Source organism: Periplaneta americana, chromosome 9 (genome assembly GCF_040183065.1).
Source record: "Periplaneta americana isolate PAMFEO1 chromosome 9, P.americana_PAMFEO1_priV1, whole genome shotgun sequence".
Lineage (NCBI taxonomy): Eukaryota > Metazoa > Arthropoda > Insecta > Blattodea > Blattidae > Periplaneta > Periplaneta americana.
This window is the reverse complement of record NC_091125.1, coordinates 122244929-122264038: the sequence shown is the minus strand read 5'-3', so window position 1 is coordinate 122264038 and position 19110 is coordinate 122244929.

The window sequence follows — 19110 nt, the reverse complement described above, 5'->3', positions numbered from 1 at the left end:
GGAGACTCAAATACTTTAGGTACCCAAAAATTGAGGCTAGAAAAAAGTGCGACGGATTTGCTGGATTTTTGCGGTGATTACTAGGAAAGATGGTGGTATTCCACAGTTAAAAGGGCGAGCCTCTGAGTCGCTTCGTTCTCTTTGTGTAGAAAAAACTCTGTTTTGGATGGTCAAAATGACCATTTTTTGACAATTTGCCGGCCTCTCCCGTCCAAACGCGCAGCGATTGAGAGTTGTCCTTTACACCGAAAATAGAGTTCGACGCTCTGTATTAAACGCACTCTTCGGCTTTTTTCTAACTATACGTACTGTAAGAAGTAAGTCAAGAGGTAATACAGGGCCACACCCCGTTCCTCGGTATGGCCATTATTTCCGGAATTAGAGACTCAAATATTTTAGGTACTCAAAAATTGGGGACAGAAAAAATTGCGACGGATTTGCTGGATTTTTGCGGCGATTACTAGGGAAGATGCTGGGATGCTAGATTTAAAATGGAGGGCCTCTGAGCCGCTTCGTTCTCCTTGTGTAGAAAAAAGGCCGTTTTGGAATGTCAAAATGACCGTTTTTTTTTATTTTGTCGGCCTCTCCCGTCCAAACGCGACGGGATAAAGAGTTGTCCTCTATGATGAAGATAGAGGTCGACGAGCTGTAATCAACGCACTCTTCGGCGTTGTTCTAACTATACGTACTGCGGATTTATGTCGGCTAGAATGTCGGCGGAATAGGATTTGATACACCACCCCTCTTTTTCTCGAAAATCAGAAAGTGTTCGCGATTGCCATTTTGATGCTATCGTGTAAGATGTAAGTCAAGGGGGAATAGAGGGCCGCACCCCTTTCCTCTGTATGGCCATCATGTCCGGAATTATAGGCTCAAATATTTTAGGTACCCAAAAATTGGGGCTAGAAAAAAGTGCGATGGATTTGCTGGATTTTTGCGGTGTTTACTAGGGAAGATGCTGGGGTGCTACAGTTAAAATTGCGGGCTCCTGAGCCGCTTCGTTTTCCTTGTGTAGAAAAAAGTCTGCTTTGGAAGGTCAAAATGACGTTTTTTTTTAATTTTTCCGGCCCCTCCCGTGCAAATGCGCCGGGATAGAGAGTTGTCCTTTGTACTGAAGTTATAGTTCGCCGAGCTGAATTCAACGCACTCTTCGGCTTTGTTCTGGCTATACATACTGCGGAGTTATGGCAGCTAGAATGTTGGCGGAATAGGGGTTCAAACCCATCCCCCTTTTTTTCTCGAAAATCAGAAAGTGTTCTAGATTGCCAATTTGAAGCTATCGTGTGAGAAGTAAGTCAAGAGGGAATACAGGGCCGCATCCCATTCCTCGGTATGGCCATTATTTCCGGAATTAGAGACTAAAATATTTCATGTACCCAAAAATTAAGGGTAGGGAAAAGTGTGGCGGATTTGCCGGCTTCTAGCGGTGATTACTAAGGAAGATGGGGGGAGGCTACAGTTAAAATGGTGGGCTTCTGAGCCCCTTCGTTCTCCTTGCGTAGTTTGGAAGGTGAAAATGACCATATTTTTAAATTTTGCCGGCCTCTCCCGTACAAACGCAGGGGAATAGAGAGTTGTCCTTCATACTGGAGATAGAGTTCGACGAGCTGTATTCAACGCACTCATCGGAATTGTTGTGACTACACGTACTGCGGACTTATGGCGGCAAGAATGTCGAAAATCATAAAGTGTTCGGGATTGCCATTTTGATGCTATCGTGTAAGAAGTAGCCTAAGTCAAGGGTGAATACAGGGCCGCATCCCGTTCCTCGGTGTGACCATTATTTTCCGGAATTAGAGACTAAAATTTTTGAGGTACCCAAAAATTAAGGGTATGAAAAAGTGTGGCGAATTTGCCGGATTTTAGCGGAGATTACTAAGGAAGATGCGGGGATGCTACATTTAAAAAGGCGGGCCTCTGAGCCGCTTCGTTCTCCTTGTGTAGAAAAAAGTCTGTTTTGGAAGGTGAAAATGATCATTTTTTGAAATTTTGCCGGCCTCTCCCGTCCAAACACAGGGGGATAGAGAATTGTCCTTTACATTGGAGATAGACTTCGACGAGCTGTATTCAACGCACTCATCGGCATTGCTGTGACTACACGTACTGCGGACTTATGCCGGCAAGAATGTCCCCTTTTTTTCTCGAATATCAGAAAGTGTTCGCGATTGCCATTTTTATGCTATCGTGTAAGAAGTAAGTCAAGCCTCATCCCGTTCCTCGGGAACGGCCCCTTATTTCCGGAAATAAAGGCCATATCGAGGAGCGGGATGTATAGTTGTATTCCCTCTTGACTTACTTCGGACACGATACCATGAAAATGGGAATCTCGAACACAATCTGATTAAATTGAAAAAATACCAAGGTTTTAAACTTCTATTGCGCCTACATTCTCGCCGCCATATCTCCGCCGTATGTGTAGTGAGAAGAAAGCTGATAAATGCGGCGAATACATCTTCACGAACTCTCCCTGTAGTATAAGACACAACTCTCTGTCCCCAGGCATATGGACGGTAGGAGCCGTGATATTTAAAAAAGAATTGGCCTTTTTGGCCTTCCAAAAACAGAATTTTCTCGACACGAGTAGAACGAATAGGGCTCAGAGGCTCGCCCTTTTCACTGTAACATCCCCGCTTATTACTAATATTCACGAATAAAATCGAGCAAATCCGTTGCACTTTTTCGTAGTCTCGTGCTCTTCAGCTGTGCATTTTTTTATCCCTTGCAGTGTGATTATTCCACTTGACACTGATTGTTGTTTGTCATTAGGTATAGCCCTACATCAACTTTAGAAATGTGAGATTTCTTAAAAATGTTGGCATTTAGTGCTTTTTGTCTCATCTGGAAGCTCCTTTTTTATAGTTTTTAAAAAATATATAATTTTTACTCATTATCTGAATAGTCTCGTATTTGGACAATTTTTGTGGTAATAATCGCATTGTAATTTGGATACCTTATACCATCTGCAGTGTCTGTTTCTCGTATTTCACATTTTGTGACATTTATTATCCTTGCAACGGACAAAATGTAGATTTCAAATTGGGCAAAAGACTTCACTGGGTACCAAGTCCAAGTTCAAAATTGTGGCTATGTTGCAAACTGAAATTATTATATTAAATTGAATGTAGTTATTGAATTCCATGATTATAGTGATATAATTATTCTAATGTGGGATATGTTTTGAATGTTTGATTTTTCAGTTATGAATATTTTTCCTTTGGCATTCTTCATTTGCTTTGTCTCGTTTATGTATTTCTTAATGTCTTTGTTGCATTGTTGATATGAAACATAGAGATATTAGAGCTATAACATTGCTGTTACTTATGTGTGCAGGCTGATTCCTCGGGTAGATGGTAGTATGTCGCTGGAGTGCCTGACAGTGATGTTTCGTTCATGTCGCAGACTGGTGTGATCATATTTGCAGCACTGTCCTCGTGACATGCTACAGCTGGATACGAAAAGAGTTGCAAGGTGAGGAGAAGGCAAGGTTGAAAGAATGAGTGGATTAGTTAAATAATACCAGTTTATTTCATGAAATGTATTAAATAGCTTAATTGCACCATAATACGTGTGTGTGTAATATGTATAAAGGAATAGAGGAGAAATAATTCTTAACAATAAGAGACATACTGTAAACTGCATGAAAGCTAATTTCATTGTCAATGATTTTCAGTACCCAACATGTTACAACTGTTGATAGGAGGCTCACAGTATAAAATGTTGACGTCATTATGTCTAGTGTTTCGTAAAGGGAAGGTGTTGAAGGAATAGTTTATGGAGACGCAATGAGTAATGAATAACCTTCAGTATAGTGACTACAGCATTACATGAGTGGTGTTATAAGTTTATTAAGCAATGTAGAAACAGGATATATTTATGAAGTCTATTTTAACAAAGAAATGTTTGTACGAGTATAATGATGATAATTTAAAAAAAATGCATTTGAATATAAATGTTTGACTATGCCTGTATACTTTGTATTTTATGACAATAAAGTAATGTCAATATGAACAAAATGAAATGAAGGAGGAATGCTTCCCGTGGACTTTTTGCTTGGAAGACATCAGCACTTTGTACTTAACTAGTGAGCTAACATAATATGCATTTACGTCATTGAGTTCATACCTTACATTGCAATTGAGGCTAACCACATATGTGCATGACTAGATTTCAGTCAGGTGTGAATAGGACTTAACACGTCCAGCGCCTGAGTGGTCCCTGGAGTCTGCTATCTATATTTTTTTGTGCGTGAAGGCAGTCCATATGGCTGTCAGCATCCCACTTTATTTCGCGAGCTCTACAGATCTCCTGACTGCTGTAGTACCTATTGAATATGGATCGGACCGCTGTGGCCCTTTTCTATCGTTGGGGTTTGGATGGGGTTTATTATAGAATCATAAATCTAAATTATTTTGTAATGAACTTACAGTAACATTGATACTAATGAATGAACATTGCATCGTACTCTCTTGCTTTAAAATATTCGAAATGCAGTTTTAAGTTACAGAATAATTACATTATCGAACCTTGTTTGAAACAGAGTAATTCACATTAGATTTTGTTTGACAAATAATATAACAAAATACAGTACTGAAACCTGTTTGAAAAATATTTATTCTCAATTCACTCTAGTCACATCCAGGTCACTCTTAACTCGCTCTCATGTTAATCCTAAACACTTGCAAGTTACTCCCAAATCACTCTTAAGTCACTTTCCATTCACTGTCGAGTCGATCTTAAGTCACACCTAAGTCTCTCCCGATTCACTCTTAAGTCACTCCCAATCACTCTCGGTTCCCTCTCAAGTCACTCAAAAGTCATTCTCGATTTGTACACGAGTCACTCTAGATATACTCCATAGTCAATCTCGATTCACTCCGAAGTCAGTGCCTAGTCACTCCCAAATCTTTATGTCACTCTCAAGTCAATCTTAAAACACTCCCAAGTCATACTCGAGTCATTCTTAATACACTCTCGATTAAGTCCAAACTCAATTTTAAAACTCTCATAAATCAGTTAACACACACATGACTCTCGATTCACTCTTAAGTCACACCTAACTTACTATGAAGTCACTTTCGATTTGCTCCCTAGTCACTCTTCATTCACTCCGAAGTCAATCTCGATTCATTTCCAAATCACTTCCAAATTAATCTTACAACACTCCCAAGTCACACTTTAATCACTCAAGTCAGTCTTGAGTCACTCTGAAGTCACTCTCGATTCACACTCAAGTTACTCCCAAATCACTCCTGTCAGTTCTAAGTCAATGTTAAACACTCCCACGTCACTCAAAAACTCACTCTTCACCACAAATTGATTCACAACAAATTGATTCACAACAAATTTCAATTGTATAATATGTTCAGATATTACTAATTATCAATTTTTTTTGGCAAACAGTTTACAATTATTTTATTCACAAATGACAAGAAATGTATAGGCTATATCATGTGTATCATTTAGACGAGATACAAGAATGTAAGCATATTGTGAATTTACTAATTGTTCACATTCACGCAAACGACATACGCCCTTTATACATAATAAATAGTACGCTTATTGTAATTAAACATAAGTCGATTAAATTTTTGTAATAACATATGTATTAGAACTCTTTTGTAACAATTGTAGGCCTATATGAGAATAAATACATTACACAAGGCAGGCCAACCTAATGAACTATAATCCTTTCAACGAAAGGAAGCATCTACGAATTATATGGAGGAATTAAAGTGATTATACGAAGAATTTTAACCCTGAAAACAAAACAAAAAATTAAGCATGATTTTTTATATTTGTCACTTCCACTTAACATGGCGTTGCTTTACTCATAATATTAATATATTTAATCCGCCCTGGCAAGATCAATTCTAATCGTGGAGACAAAAACACGCTCTTTCCAAGGAGTGGGATACGAAGAGCAGGGTTTGAGATGAAGTAATACCACAGTCTAATATATACAGTCACGAAGCGTGAGTTGTTGAGGGTACTAGGAACAATAGTGTGTGCAGGTACTATTTCGCATTGTCTGTGATGAGGTGATAGTAGCGATCCTAGTGGTTAGCAACTATCTATGGATGCATATTTACTACGTATTGAGCTTCGTGACTGTATATACTACACAGACTGTGGTAATACTGTTCCTTAACGAATGCTTTAAAATGCTTTTGGAACTAAATTCTTCAATTGGAAATATCAACTCCGTTTTCTTTTACAGTCAGTCGAGGGGTATAAATCTTGAATTCTATAATGCGAGTATATTTATTTACTATTGGCGACAGTGATTGTTATCTTCGCCACCTAGTCACATAAGTAATAACTGAAGAAGTCACGCTTACACGAAATTAGAGATAACTATCGATTAGTAGGACCCGGGTATCTTTGAACGCTAGTGTACACACAGTGTGCAAATTGTATAGGATAGCCTTTGAAAAAACAAACCAACAACCACAGTTTCTCCACTTACCTCATCTCGGAGTGTCCAGATAAGGAAGACTTTCTGTTGGAATATTCTTGTCCACCAATCCTTGTAAATTGAATATATTTATAACGCTAAAGAACGAAGACAGAACGTAAATGATAACTTGAATATTATTTATACCGTTAAAGAATGATAACAGAATATAAATAACGTGAATATTATTTATATAGCTAAAGAACGACATAGAATACAAAAAATTATAACTTGAATATTATTTACATCGCTTACAGAACGATAACAGAATATGAATGATAATTTGAATATTATTTATATCGCTGAAGAACGATTAAAAATTAAAATGAAAACTTGAACAAGGCCCGAACTCAGAACCTTCGAATCATTGAGCGAGCACTCTACAGCTGGTGTATGAGACGCAGATATGGAATAGTACCATAGTTGCGGAACTGCTTCTACAAGAACATGCATTGTGTAACATCGCCATGGATGAATATAAAATAGGATGCGAAACTGCGGTCAGCATTATCTGACGGAAGGGGGTTCAAATAAGATGATCAGCGCCCGACGTCGTGGGTGGTGAACATTAGAACTACGTGTTGGAGAGATTACCCGGAGTTCTCTAATTATCCGTTCCTGTTGGCTCCGGTAAGAATTTTCAGTGGAAGATGCTGTGAGGAATAAAAATGTAAATGTTTCCTTTTAAATTGGGTTGGGAATATCGATGAGAGTGGGAGGGAAGAAATATTTTCTACATAGTTTAACATTTTCGTCACCAGGTGCTCTGCTAAATGCATAGAGTAATTAGTTTTGTTTTCGCTACTTGGTGCGCTGCTAGGTGTAAAACGTTCTAGTCCGTCCAACAGATGGCAACAAGATCAGTTCCTACATCAGCGCCTCTAGCATGTGTTACGGAAAACTCAGTAAGTTTCGCATCCTATTATAATTCATCCATGACATCGCCGCGACCCGAAGTAGACTATGAAAATATTCCCGTCGTCGTCGACTTCGTCTGGTCGTCGTCTTTGGCTCGTCGTCATCGAATTCATCTCGTCGTCGACTTCATTTCTTCGTCTTGCCGTCCACTTTGCCTCTTCGCCGAAGTCGGCATCGTCTCGCCTATGTCGACTTCGTCTCGTCGTCGTAGTCGACATCGTCCCGTACCTACCGTCGATTTCGTCCCGTCTTCGTCGACTTCTCGTTGTCATTGTCGTCTGCCTCGTCCTCGTCGACTTCGTCCCGTCTAATTTCGTCTAGGTGGCATTATCGACTTCGTCGCTTCGTAGTTGAAAAGTCATCTAGGTCTCGTCGTCTTCCACTTCATCTCGTCATCGTCGTCTACTTCGTCTCGTCGTCGAAATCGTCTCGCTCCGCCGTCATGTACTTTCTTTTCGTCGTCGACTTCGGCCAGGTTCCCTGTCCAGGACGCCGGGATCTATGTACAGGCCTCCGCTTTCAGGATTCCGGGTTCCGGGAAAACTACTTTGCGTTCTGGGTCCAAGACTCGCGGACCTGGATAAAGAACAACCGGTTCCGGTTAGGGTTCTGGGACAACACTGTCTTCCGGGCCCAGGACAGCGAGTTCTGGGTTCAGGACTCAGGTTACAGGTGAGGACACACAAACTCCCGGTTCCCAAACTCCGGGTTACGGTTCCCAAACTCTGGGTTCCAAACTGCTGGTACCGGCTCCCAAACTACGGGCTCCGGTTTCCAAAATTCGGGTTCAGGATTCCAAATTTCGCGTTCAGTTCCCAAACACCGGGTTCCGGTTTCTAAACTCGTATGTAATCCATCCATAATTGGATTACATATGTAATCCATCCATAATTGGATTACGTATGTAATCCACAAAGATATGGATCACGTATGTAATCCATCCATAATTGGATTACATAAGTAATCCACACCGATTTGGATTACGTATGTAATCCATCCATAATTGGATTACATATGTAATCCATCCATAATTGGATTACGTATGTAATCCACAAGGATATGGATCACGTATGTAATCCATCCATAATTGGATTACATATGTAATCCACACCGATTTGGATTACGTATGTAATCCATCTATAATTGGACTGCACATGTAATCCATCCATAATTGGATTACACATGTAATCCACTCAGATTTGGATTACGATTGTAATCCATCCATAATTAGATTACACATGTAATACACACAGATTTGGATTACGTATGTAATCCATTCATAATTGGATTACACACGTAATCCATCCGTAATTGGATTACATATATAATCCACATAGATTTGGATTACGTATGTAATCCATCCATAATTGGATTACACATGTAATCCACAGATTAGGATTACGTATGTAATCCATCTATAATTGGATTGCACATGTAATCCAACCATAATTGGATTACACATGTAATTCATCCATAATTGGATTACATATGTAATCCACACAGATTTGGATTAAGTATGCAATCCATCTATAATTCGATTGCACATGTAATCCATCCATAATTTGATTACATATGTAAACCACATAGATTTGGATGTCATACGTAATCCATACATAATTGGATTACACATGTTTTCCAAACAGATTTGGATTACATACGTAATCCATCCACACTTGGATCACATATGTAATCCATCTATAATTGGATTACATATGTAATCCATCTATTCCATACAGATTTGAATTACATACGTAATCCATCCATAATTGGGTCACATATGTAATCCACGTAATTGGAACACATATGTAATCCATAATTGGGTTACGTATGTAATCCACACAGATTTGGATTACGTATGTAATCCTAAACTCCGGGTAGGGATCCAAAATCCTGGTTCCGGGTCCCAAAACTCCCGGTTCCGGTCCCAAAACTTCGGATTTCTGATCCAAAACTCAGGGTACCCGTCCCGAAACACCGGGTTCCGGGTCCCAGGTCCCAAAACTCCGGGTCGCGGTTCCAAAACTACGGGTTCCCGTTCCAAAACTCCGGGTCCCTGGTTCCGGCTCCAAAACTCCGGGTCACGGTTCCAAAACTTCGGGTTCCGGTCCCAAAACTCCGGATGCAAAACTCCGGGTTCCCGTCCCAAAAGTCCGGGTTACGGTCCCAAAACTCCGGGTTTCGGTCCCAAAACTCCGGGTTTCGGTCCCAAAACTCCGGGTTCCGGTTCGAAAAACTACGGGTTCCGTTTCCAAAACTCCGGGTTCCGGTTCCAAAACTCCGGGTTCCGGTTCCCAAAACTCGAGGTTCCGGTCCCAAAACTCCGTGTTCCGTTTCAAAAATTCCTGGTTCCGGTTCCCAAAACTCCGGGTTCCGTTCCCAAAACTCCGGGTTCCGGATCCAAAAGTCCTAGTTCCGGATTCAAAACTCCGGGTTCGGGATTCAAAACTCCGGGTTCCCATCCCAAATCTTCGGGTACCGGTTCCAAAACTCCGGTTTCCGGATCTAAGACTACGGGTTCTCGTCCTAAAACTCCGGGTTCCGGTTCCAAATTCCAGGCTCCGGTTCCATATCTCCTGGTTCAGGTTCCCCATACTCCGGGTACCCGGGTTCCGGTTCCAGTTCAAAACTCCGGTTTCCGGTCGTAAAACTCGGAACCAAAGCTCCAGGTTCCGTACCCAAAACTCCGAGTTCCGGTTCCCAAAACTCCGGGTACCGATGCCAAAAATTCCGGGTTATATTTGCAAAATTCCGGGTTACATTTCCAAAAGTCCGGGCTCCGGTTCCAAAACACCGGGTTCTCTTTCCAAAACCCTGCGTTCCGGTTCCAAAACTCCGAGTTCCGTTTCTAAAACACCTGTTTCAGGATCCATAACTCCGGGATCCTGTCTCAAACCTCCTTGTCCCAGGTCCCAAAACTCCGGGTTCCTGTCCCAAAAGTCCGGATTCGGGTCCCAAAAGTCCGGATTCCGGTTCCGAATACTCCGGCTTCCGATTCCAAAACACCGGGTACCGGTCCCAAAACTCCGGGTTCAGGTCCCAAAACTCCGGTTTCCACTTCCAAAACTCCGGGTTCCTGCTCCAAAACTCGGGGTTCCTGTTGCAAAATCCCAGGTTCCTGTTCCAAAGCTCCGGGTTCCGCTTCCAAAAATCCGGGTTCCCGGTTCCAAATCCCCAGGTTCCGTTTCCAAAACTTAGGGTTCCGGCCCCAAAATTCCGGTTTCGGGTTCCAAATACTCCGGGCCACGGGTTCTAGTCCCAAAACTCCGAGGTTCCGGTTCCAAAACACCGGATTTCGGAACAAAAAGTCCGTGTTCCGGCCACAAAACTCCGGGTTCCGGTTCCAAAAATCGGGTTCCGGTAAGAAAACACCGGGTTCCTGTCCCAAAACTCCGGATTGCGCTCCCAAAAGTCCGGTTCCGCATACTCCGGGCCCTGAGTTCCTGTTCCAACACTTAGGGTTCCGGTCCCAAAACTCCGGGTTCCGGTCCAAAACTGAGGGTTCCGGTTCCATAACTCAGGGTTCCGTATCCAAAACTCCGGGTTCCTGTTCCAAAACTCCGGATTCCGGCCCCAAATGTCCGGGTTCCGGTTCCGAATACTCCGGGCCCCGTTTCCAAAATCCGGGTTCCGGTCCCAAACCTCCGAGTTCCGGATCAAAAACCCCGTGTTCCGGTCCCAAAACACCGCCTTCCGGATCAAAAACTCCGGCTTCCGGTCCCAAAACTCCGGGTTTCAGTTCCAAAACTCCGAGATTTGGTCCCAAAAGTCCAGGTTCAAACCACCGGGTTTCGGTTCCAAAGCTCCGGGTTCCGGTTCCAAAACTCAGGGTTCCAGTTCCAAAACTCCGGGTTCCGTTTCCAAAACTCAGGGTTCTGGTTCCAAAACTCCGGGGTCAATACTCCGGGTTTATGTCCCAAAACTGCGGGTTCCGCACCAAAACTCCAGGTTCCGGTCACAAATCTCCAGGTTCCCGTCCCAAAAGTCCAGGTTCCGATTCCAAATACTCCGAGTTCCGGTCCCAAAACTCCGGATTTCGGCCCCAAAAGTCCGGGTTCCGCTTCCGAATATTTCGGGTCCCGGGTGCCGGTTCCAAAACTCCTGATTGTGGTTCCAAAACTACGGGTTCCGGATCCAAAACTCCGTGCTCCCGTCCGAAAACTTCGGGTACCGGTTCCAAAATTCCGTTTCCCGATCTAAAACTACGGGTTCTCATCCCAAACTAAGGGTTCCGGTTTCCAAAATTCGGGTTCAGGATTCCAAACTCCAGGTTCAGTTCCCAAACACCGGGTTCCGGTTTCTAAACTCGTATGTAATCCTTCCAGAATTGCATTACATATGTAATCCATCCATAATTGGATTACGTATGTAATCCACAAAGATATAGATCACGTATGTAATCCATCCATAATTGGATTACATATGTAATCCACACCGATTTGGATTACGTATGTAATCCATCTATAATTGGACTGCACACGTAATCCATCCATAATTAGATTACACATGTAATCCACACAGATTTGGATTACGTATGTAATCCATGCATAATTGGATTACAAATGTAATCCATCCGTAATTGGATTACACATGTAATCCACATAGATTTATATTACGTATGTAATCCAACCATAATTGGATTACACATGTTATCCACAGATTAGGATTACGTATGTAATCCATCTATAATTGGATTGCACATGTAATCCATCCATAATTGGATTACACATGTAATTCATCCATAATTGGATTACATATATAATCCAGACAGATTTGGATTAAGTATGCAATTCATCTATAACTGGAGTGCACATGTAATCCATCTATAATTTTGATTACATATGTAATCCACATAGATTTGGATGTCATATGTAATCCATACATAATTGGATTAGACATGTTTTCGAAAGAGATTTGGATTACATACGTAATCCATCCACAATTGGACCACATATATAATCCATCCATAATTGGGTTACGTATGTAATCCATGTATTCCATACAGATTTGAATTACATACGTAATCCATCCATAATTGGGACACACATGTAATCCACGTCTTGGAACACATGTAATCCATCCATAATTGGGTTACGTATGTAAGTCATACAGATTTGGAATACTTATGTAATCCTAAACTCCGGGTAGGTATCCAAAATCCGGGTTCGGGTCCAAAACTCTGGGTTCCGGTCCCAAAACTCCGGGTTCTCGTCCCAAAACTCTGGGTTCCGGTTCCAAAACTCCAGGGTCCGGTTCCAAAAATCCGGTTTCCGGTTCCAAAACTCCGTGTTCCGTTCCCAAAAGTTCAGGTTTCGGTCCCAAAACTCCGGTTTCCGGTTCGAAAAACTTCGGGTTCCGGTTCCAAAACTCCGGGTTCCACTTCCAAAACTTCGGGATCCCGTTCCCAAAAATCCAGGTTCCGGTCCCAAAACTCCGTGTTCCGTTTCCAGAACTCCTGGTTCCGGTCCCGAAAACTCCGGGTTCCGTTCCCAAAACTCCGGGTACCGATTCCAAAACTGCGGGTTACAGTTCCAAAACTCATGGCTCCTGATCCAAAACTCAGGGTACCCGTCCCTAAACTCCGTGTTCCGGGTCCCAGGTCCCAAAACACCGGATCGCGGTTCCAAAACTACGTGTTCCCGTCCAAAAACTCCGGGTCCCTGGTTACGGTTCCACAACTCCGGGTTCCGGTTTCAAAACTCCGGGTTCCGGTTCCAATACTCCGGGTTCCGGTCTCAAAACTCCGGGTTCCCGTCGCAGAACTATGGATTCCGGTTCAAAATATCCGGGTTACGGTCCCAAAACTCCGGGTCCGGTTCGAAAAACTCCGTGTTCCGGTTCCAAAACTCCTGGTTCCGGTTCCCAAAACTCCAGGTTCCGTTCCCAAAACTTCGTGTTCCGTTTCCAAAATTCCTGGTTGCGGTCCCCAAATCTCCGGGTTCCGTTCCCAAAACTCCGCGTTCCGGATCAAAAACTCCAAGTTCCGGATTCAAAACTCCGGGTTCCGTATTCAAAACTCCGTGTTCCCGTCCCAATACTTCGGGTACCGGTTCCAAAACTCCGGTTTCCGGATCTAAAACTACGGGTTCTCGTCCCAAAACTCCGGGTTCCGGTTCCAAACTCCGGGCTCCTGTTCCAAATCTCCTGGTTCAGGTTCCCAATACTCCGGGTACATGGGTTCCGGATCCAAAACTCCAGGTTCCAGTTCAAAACTCCGGTTTCCGGTCGCAAAACTCGGATCCAAAGCTGCAGGTCCCGTTCCCAAAACTCCGGGTTCCGGTTCCCAAAACTCCGGGTGCCGATTCCAAAACTCCGTGTTCCGGTCCTAAACCTACGAGTTCCGGGTCAAAAACTCCGTGATCCGGTCCCAAAACTCCGGGTTCCGGATCAAAAACTCCGGCTACCGGTCCCAAAACTCCGGCTTCCTCATCCAAACCTCCGGGTTTCAGTTCCAAAACTACGAGTTGTGGTCCCAAAAGTCCGTGTTCAAACCACGGGGTGTCGGTTCCAAAGCTCCGGGTTCCGGTTCCAAAACTGCGGGTTCCGTTACCAAAACTCCGGGTTCTGGTTCCAAAACTCGGGGTCAATACTCCGGGTTTATGTCCCAAAACTTCGGGTTCCGACACAAAACTCCAGGTTCCGGTCCCAAATCTCCGGGTTTCGGTCCCAAAAGTCCGGGTTCCTGTCCCAAAATTCCGGATTGCGGCCCCAAAAGTCCGGGTTCCGGTTCCGAATACTCCGGGCCCCGGGTGCCGATTCCAAAACTCCGGGTTCCGGCCCAAAACCCCGGGTTATGGTTCCAAAACCTCCGGGTACCGGCTTCAAAACTCCGTGTTCCCGTCCGAAAACCTTGGGTACCGGTTCCAAAATTCCGGTTTCCGGATGTAAAACTACGGGTTCTCATCCCAAACTACGGGTTCCGGTTTCCAAAATTCAGGTTCAGGATTCCAAACTCCAGGTTCAGTTCCCGAACACCGGTTCCGGTTTCTAAACTCGTATGTAATCAATCCATAATTGGATTACATATGTAATCCTTCCACAATTGGATTACATATGTAATCCACAAAGATATAGATCACGTATGTAATCCATCCATAATTGGATTACATGTAATCCACACCGATTTTGATTACGTATGTAATCCAACTATAATTGGACTGCACACGTAACCACCCATAATTAGATTACACATGTAATCCACACAGATTTGGATTACGTATGTAATCCATTCATAATTGGATTACACCTGTAATCCATCCGTAATTGGATTACACATGTAATCTACATAGATTTGGATAACGTATATAATCCATCCATAATTGGATTACACATGTTATCCACAGATTAGGATTACGTATGTAATCCATCTATAATTGGATTGCACATGTAATCCATCCATAATTGGATTGCACATGTAATTCATCCATAATTGGATTACATATATAATCCAGACAGATTTGGATTAAGTATGCAATTCATCTATAATTGGAGTGCACATGTAATCCATCCATAATTTGATTACATATTTAATACACATAGATTTGGATGTCATATGTAATCCATACATAATTGGATAGGCATGTTTTCGAAACAGATTTGGATTACATACGTAATCCATCCACAATTGGATAACATATGTAATCCATCTATAATTGGATTACATATGTAATCCATGTATTCCATACAGATTTCAATTACAAACGTAATCCATCCATAATTGGTTCACATTTAATCCACGCATTGGAACACATGTAATCCATCCATAATTGGGTTACGTATGGAATTCATACGGATTTGGATTACTTATGTAATCCTAAACTCCGGGTAGGGACCCAAAATCCGGGTTCCGGGTCCCAAAACTCTGGGTTCCAGTCCCAAAACTTCGGGTTCCTGATCCAAACTCAGGGTACTCGTCCCGAAACACCGAGTTCCGGGTCGCAGGTCCCAAAACTCCGGGTCGCGGTTGCAAAACTACGGGTTGCCGTCCTAAAATTCCAGGTCCCTGGTTCCGGTTTCAAAACCCCGGGCTCCGGTTCCAAAACTCCGGGTTCCGATTCCAAAACTCCGGGTTCCGGGTCACAAACCTCCGGGTTCCGGTCCCAAAACTCCGGGTTCTCGTCCCAAAACTCCGGGTTCCGGTTCCAAAACTCCCGGGTCCGGATCCAAAACTCCGATTTCCCGATCTAAAAGTCCGGATTCCGGACCAAATACTCCGGGTTCAGGTTCCAAAACTCGAGGTTCCGCTACCAGAACTGCGGGTACCGGAACCAAAATTCCGGCTTCCGATTCCCAATACTACGGGCCACGGGTTCCGGTTCCAATATTCCTGGTTCCGGACGAAAAACTCAGCGTTCGGCTCCAAAACTCCGGGTTCCGGTCCCAAAACTCCGGGTTCCTGCCCCAAAACTCCGAATTCCGGTCCCAAAAGTCCGGGTTCCTGTCCCGAATACTCCGGGCCCCGCGTACCGTTCCCAAAACTCAGGGTTTCGGTCCCAAAACTCCGGGTGCCGAGTTCCAAAACTCCGGGTTCCGGATCAAAAACTCCGGGTTCCGGCTCTAAGCTCCGGTTTCATGTTCCCAAAACTCCAGGTTGCGGTTCGAAAACCCCGGGTTCCGGTTCCAAAACTCCGGGTTCCGGTTGCGTTCCGGTTCCAAAACTCCGGGTTGCGGTCCCAAAATCTCCGGGTTCAAACCTCCAGGTTCCGGTTCGAAAACTCCGGGTTCCGGATCCAAAACTCAGAGTTTCGGTTCAAAACTCCTGGTTCTGGTTCCAAATCCCCGGTGTCAATACTCCGGGTTTATGTCCCAAAACTCCGGGTTCGTGTTCCAAAACTCCGGGTTCTGGATAAAAACTCCGGGCTCCGGTTATAAACTTCGGTTTTCGGTTCCCAAAACTCCAGGTTGCGGTTCCAGAACTCCAGATTACGGTTCCAAAACTCCGAGGTCCGGCTCCAAAACTCCGGGTTCCGGATCCAAAACTCCGGGTTCCATTTCCAAAAACCGGGGTCAAAACTCCGGGTTCACGTCCCAAAACTCCGGAATGCGGTTCCAAAAATCCGGTTTCCGTTACCAAAACTCCTGGTTCCGGTCCCAAAACTCCGGGTTCCTGCCTTAAAACTCCGGATTTCTCCCCCAAAAGTCCTGGTTCCGCTTTCGAATACTCCGGCTCCGGTCCCAAAACTCCGGGTTCCGGTCCCAAAACACCGGGATCGAGCCCAAAGCTCCGGGTTCCGGATAAAAAACTCCGTGTTCCGTCTCTAAACTCCGGTTTCAATTTCCCAAAACTCCAGGTTGCGGTTCGAGAACTCCGGGTTCCGGTTCCAAAACTCCGTGTTCCGGTTCCAAAACCTTGGGTACCGGTTCCAAAACTCCGGGTTCCGGTCCCAAAATTCTGGGTTCCGGTCCCAAAGCTCCGGGTTCCGGATCAAAAACTTCATTTTCTGGTCCCTAAACTCCGGGTTCCGCATCCATACCTACGGGTTCCAGTCCCAAAACTCTGAGTTTCGGTCCCAAAACTCCGGGTTCAAACCTCCGAGTTCCGGTTCCAAAGCTCCGGGTTCCGGTTCCAAAATTCAGGGTTTCGGTTCCAAAACTACGGGTTCCGTTTCCAAAACTCCGGGTTCTGGTTCCAAAATCCCGGGGTCAATACTCCGGGTTAATATCCCAAAACTCCGGGTTCTGGCCCAAAAGTCCGGGTTCCGGTCCCAAAAGTCCGGGTTCCGATTCCAAATACTCCGGGTTCCGGTTCCAAAACTCCGGTTTCAGTTTCCAAAACCCCGGGTTCCGGTTCCAAAACTCCGGGTTTCGGATAAAAACTGTTTCCGGTTCCCAAAACTCCAGGTTGCTGTACCAAAACTCCAGGATTTCGTCCCAAAGCTCCGGGTTCCGGGTACAAAACTCTGGGTTCCGGATCCAAAACTCCGGGTTCCGGTTCAAAGCTTCGGATTCCGGTTTTAAATCTCCGGTTTTGTGTTCCAAAACTCCGAGTTTCGGTTCCAAAACTACTGGTTCCGTTCCCAAAACTCCGAGTTCCGGTCCCAAAACTCCGGGTTCCTGTCCCAAAACTTCGGATTCCTGTCCCAAGTCTGGGTTCCGGTTCCGAATACTTCGGGCCCGGGTTCCGCTTCCAAAAACTCCGAGTTCCGGTCCCAAAACTCCGTGTTCCGATTCCGAAATTCCGGGTTCCGGTTCCAAAATTCCGGATTCCTGTTCCAAAACTCCGGGTTGCTATTCCAAAACTCTAGGTTCCGGTTCCAAAACTCCGGGTTCCGGTTACAAAACTCCGGGTTCCGGTTCCGAAACTCCGGGTCTCGGTTCCAAAACTACTGGTTCCGGTTCCAAAAGTCCGGGTTCGGATCCAAAACTCCGGGTTCCGGTTCCAAATACTCCTGGTTCCGTTCCCAAAACTCCGGATTCCGGTAACAAAAGTCCGAGTTCCCGTTCCGAATAGTCCGGGCCAGGGGCTCCGGTTCCAAAACTCAGGGTTCCTTTCCCAAAATTCCGGGTTGCACTTCCAAACCTCCGGGTTCCGGTTCCGAGTACTCCGGGCCACGTGTTCCGGTTCCAAAATTCCGGTTTCCGGTCCAAAATTCCGGGTTCCAGATTAAAAATTCCGAGCTCTGTTCCATAACTCCTGGTTCCGGATCAAAAACTCCGGGATACGGGTTGAAAACTCTATGTTCCATTTCCAAAACTCCGGGTTCCGTTCCCAAAACTCCGGGTTCATGCCCCGAAACGCCAGATTCAGATTCCAAAACTACGGGTTCCGTTCGCAAATCTCCGGGCTCCTCTCCCAAAACTCTGGGTTCATGTACCAAAATTCCGGGTTCCGGTTCCAAAACTCCTGGTTGCGCTCCCAAAACTCCGGGTTCCGGTCCCAAATCTCCGGTTTACGGATCAAAATCTCCGGGTTCCGTTTCCAAAACTCCGGTTTCCAGTTCCCAAAACTCCGGGTTCCGGTTCCAAACCTTCGGGTTCCGGTTCCAAAACTCCGGGTTCGGGTCCCAAAACTCCGGGTTCGGGTCCCTAAACTCCGGGTTACAGTTCCAAAGGTCTGGGTTCCGGACCAAGAACTCCGGCTTCAGGTTCCAAAACTCCAGGTTCCGGTTCCTAAAACTACAGGTTCCGTTTCCAATACTCCGGGTTCTTGTTCCAAAACTCCAGGATCAAAACTCCGGGTTCCGATTCCTAAACTCCGGGGTCCGGTACCAAAAATTCCTGTTTCCGTTTCCAAATCTCCAGGTTCCGGTCCCAAAACTCCGGGTTCCAGTTGCAAAACTCCTGGTTCCGGTTCAAAGCTCCGGGGTCCGGTTCAAAGCTCCGGGCTCTGATTCAAACCTCTGGGTTCGTGTCCCATATCTCCGGGTTCCGGTTCCAAAACTCCGGGTTCCCGTTCCCAAAACTCCTGGTCCTCTTTCCAAAACTCCGTGTTCCGGTTCCAAAACTCTGGGTTCCGTTTCGAAAACACCTGCTTCCGGATCCATACCTCCGGCATCCTGTCCCAAAACTCTTTGTCCCAGGTCCCAAACTCCGGGTTCTTGTTCCAAAGCTCCCGGTTCCGGTCCCAAAATTCCGGGTTCCTTTTCAAAACTCCGGTTTTCGGATCCAAAACTCCGGGTTCCCGTCGAGAAAGTCCGGGTTCCGGTTTGAAATCTCCGGGTTCCGGTACCAAAACAAAAGGTTACGGGTCTAAAATTCCGTTTTCCGGTTCCAAATATTCCGGTTCCAAAACTCCGGTTTCC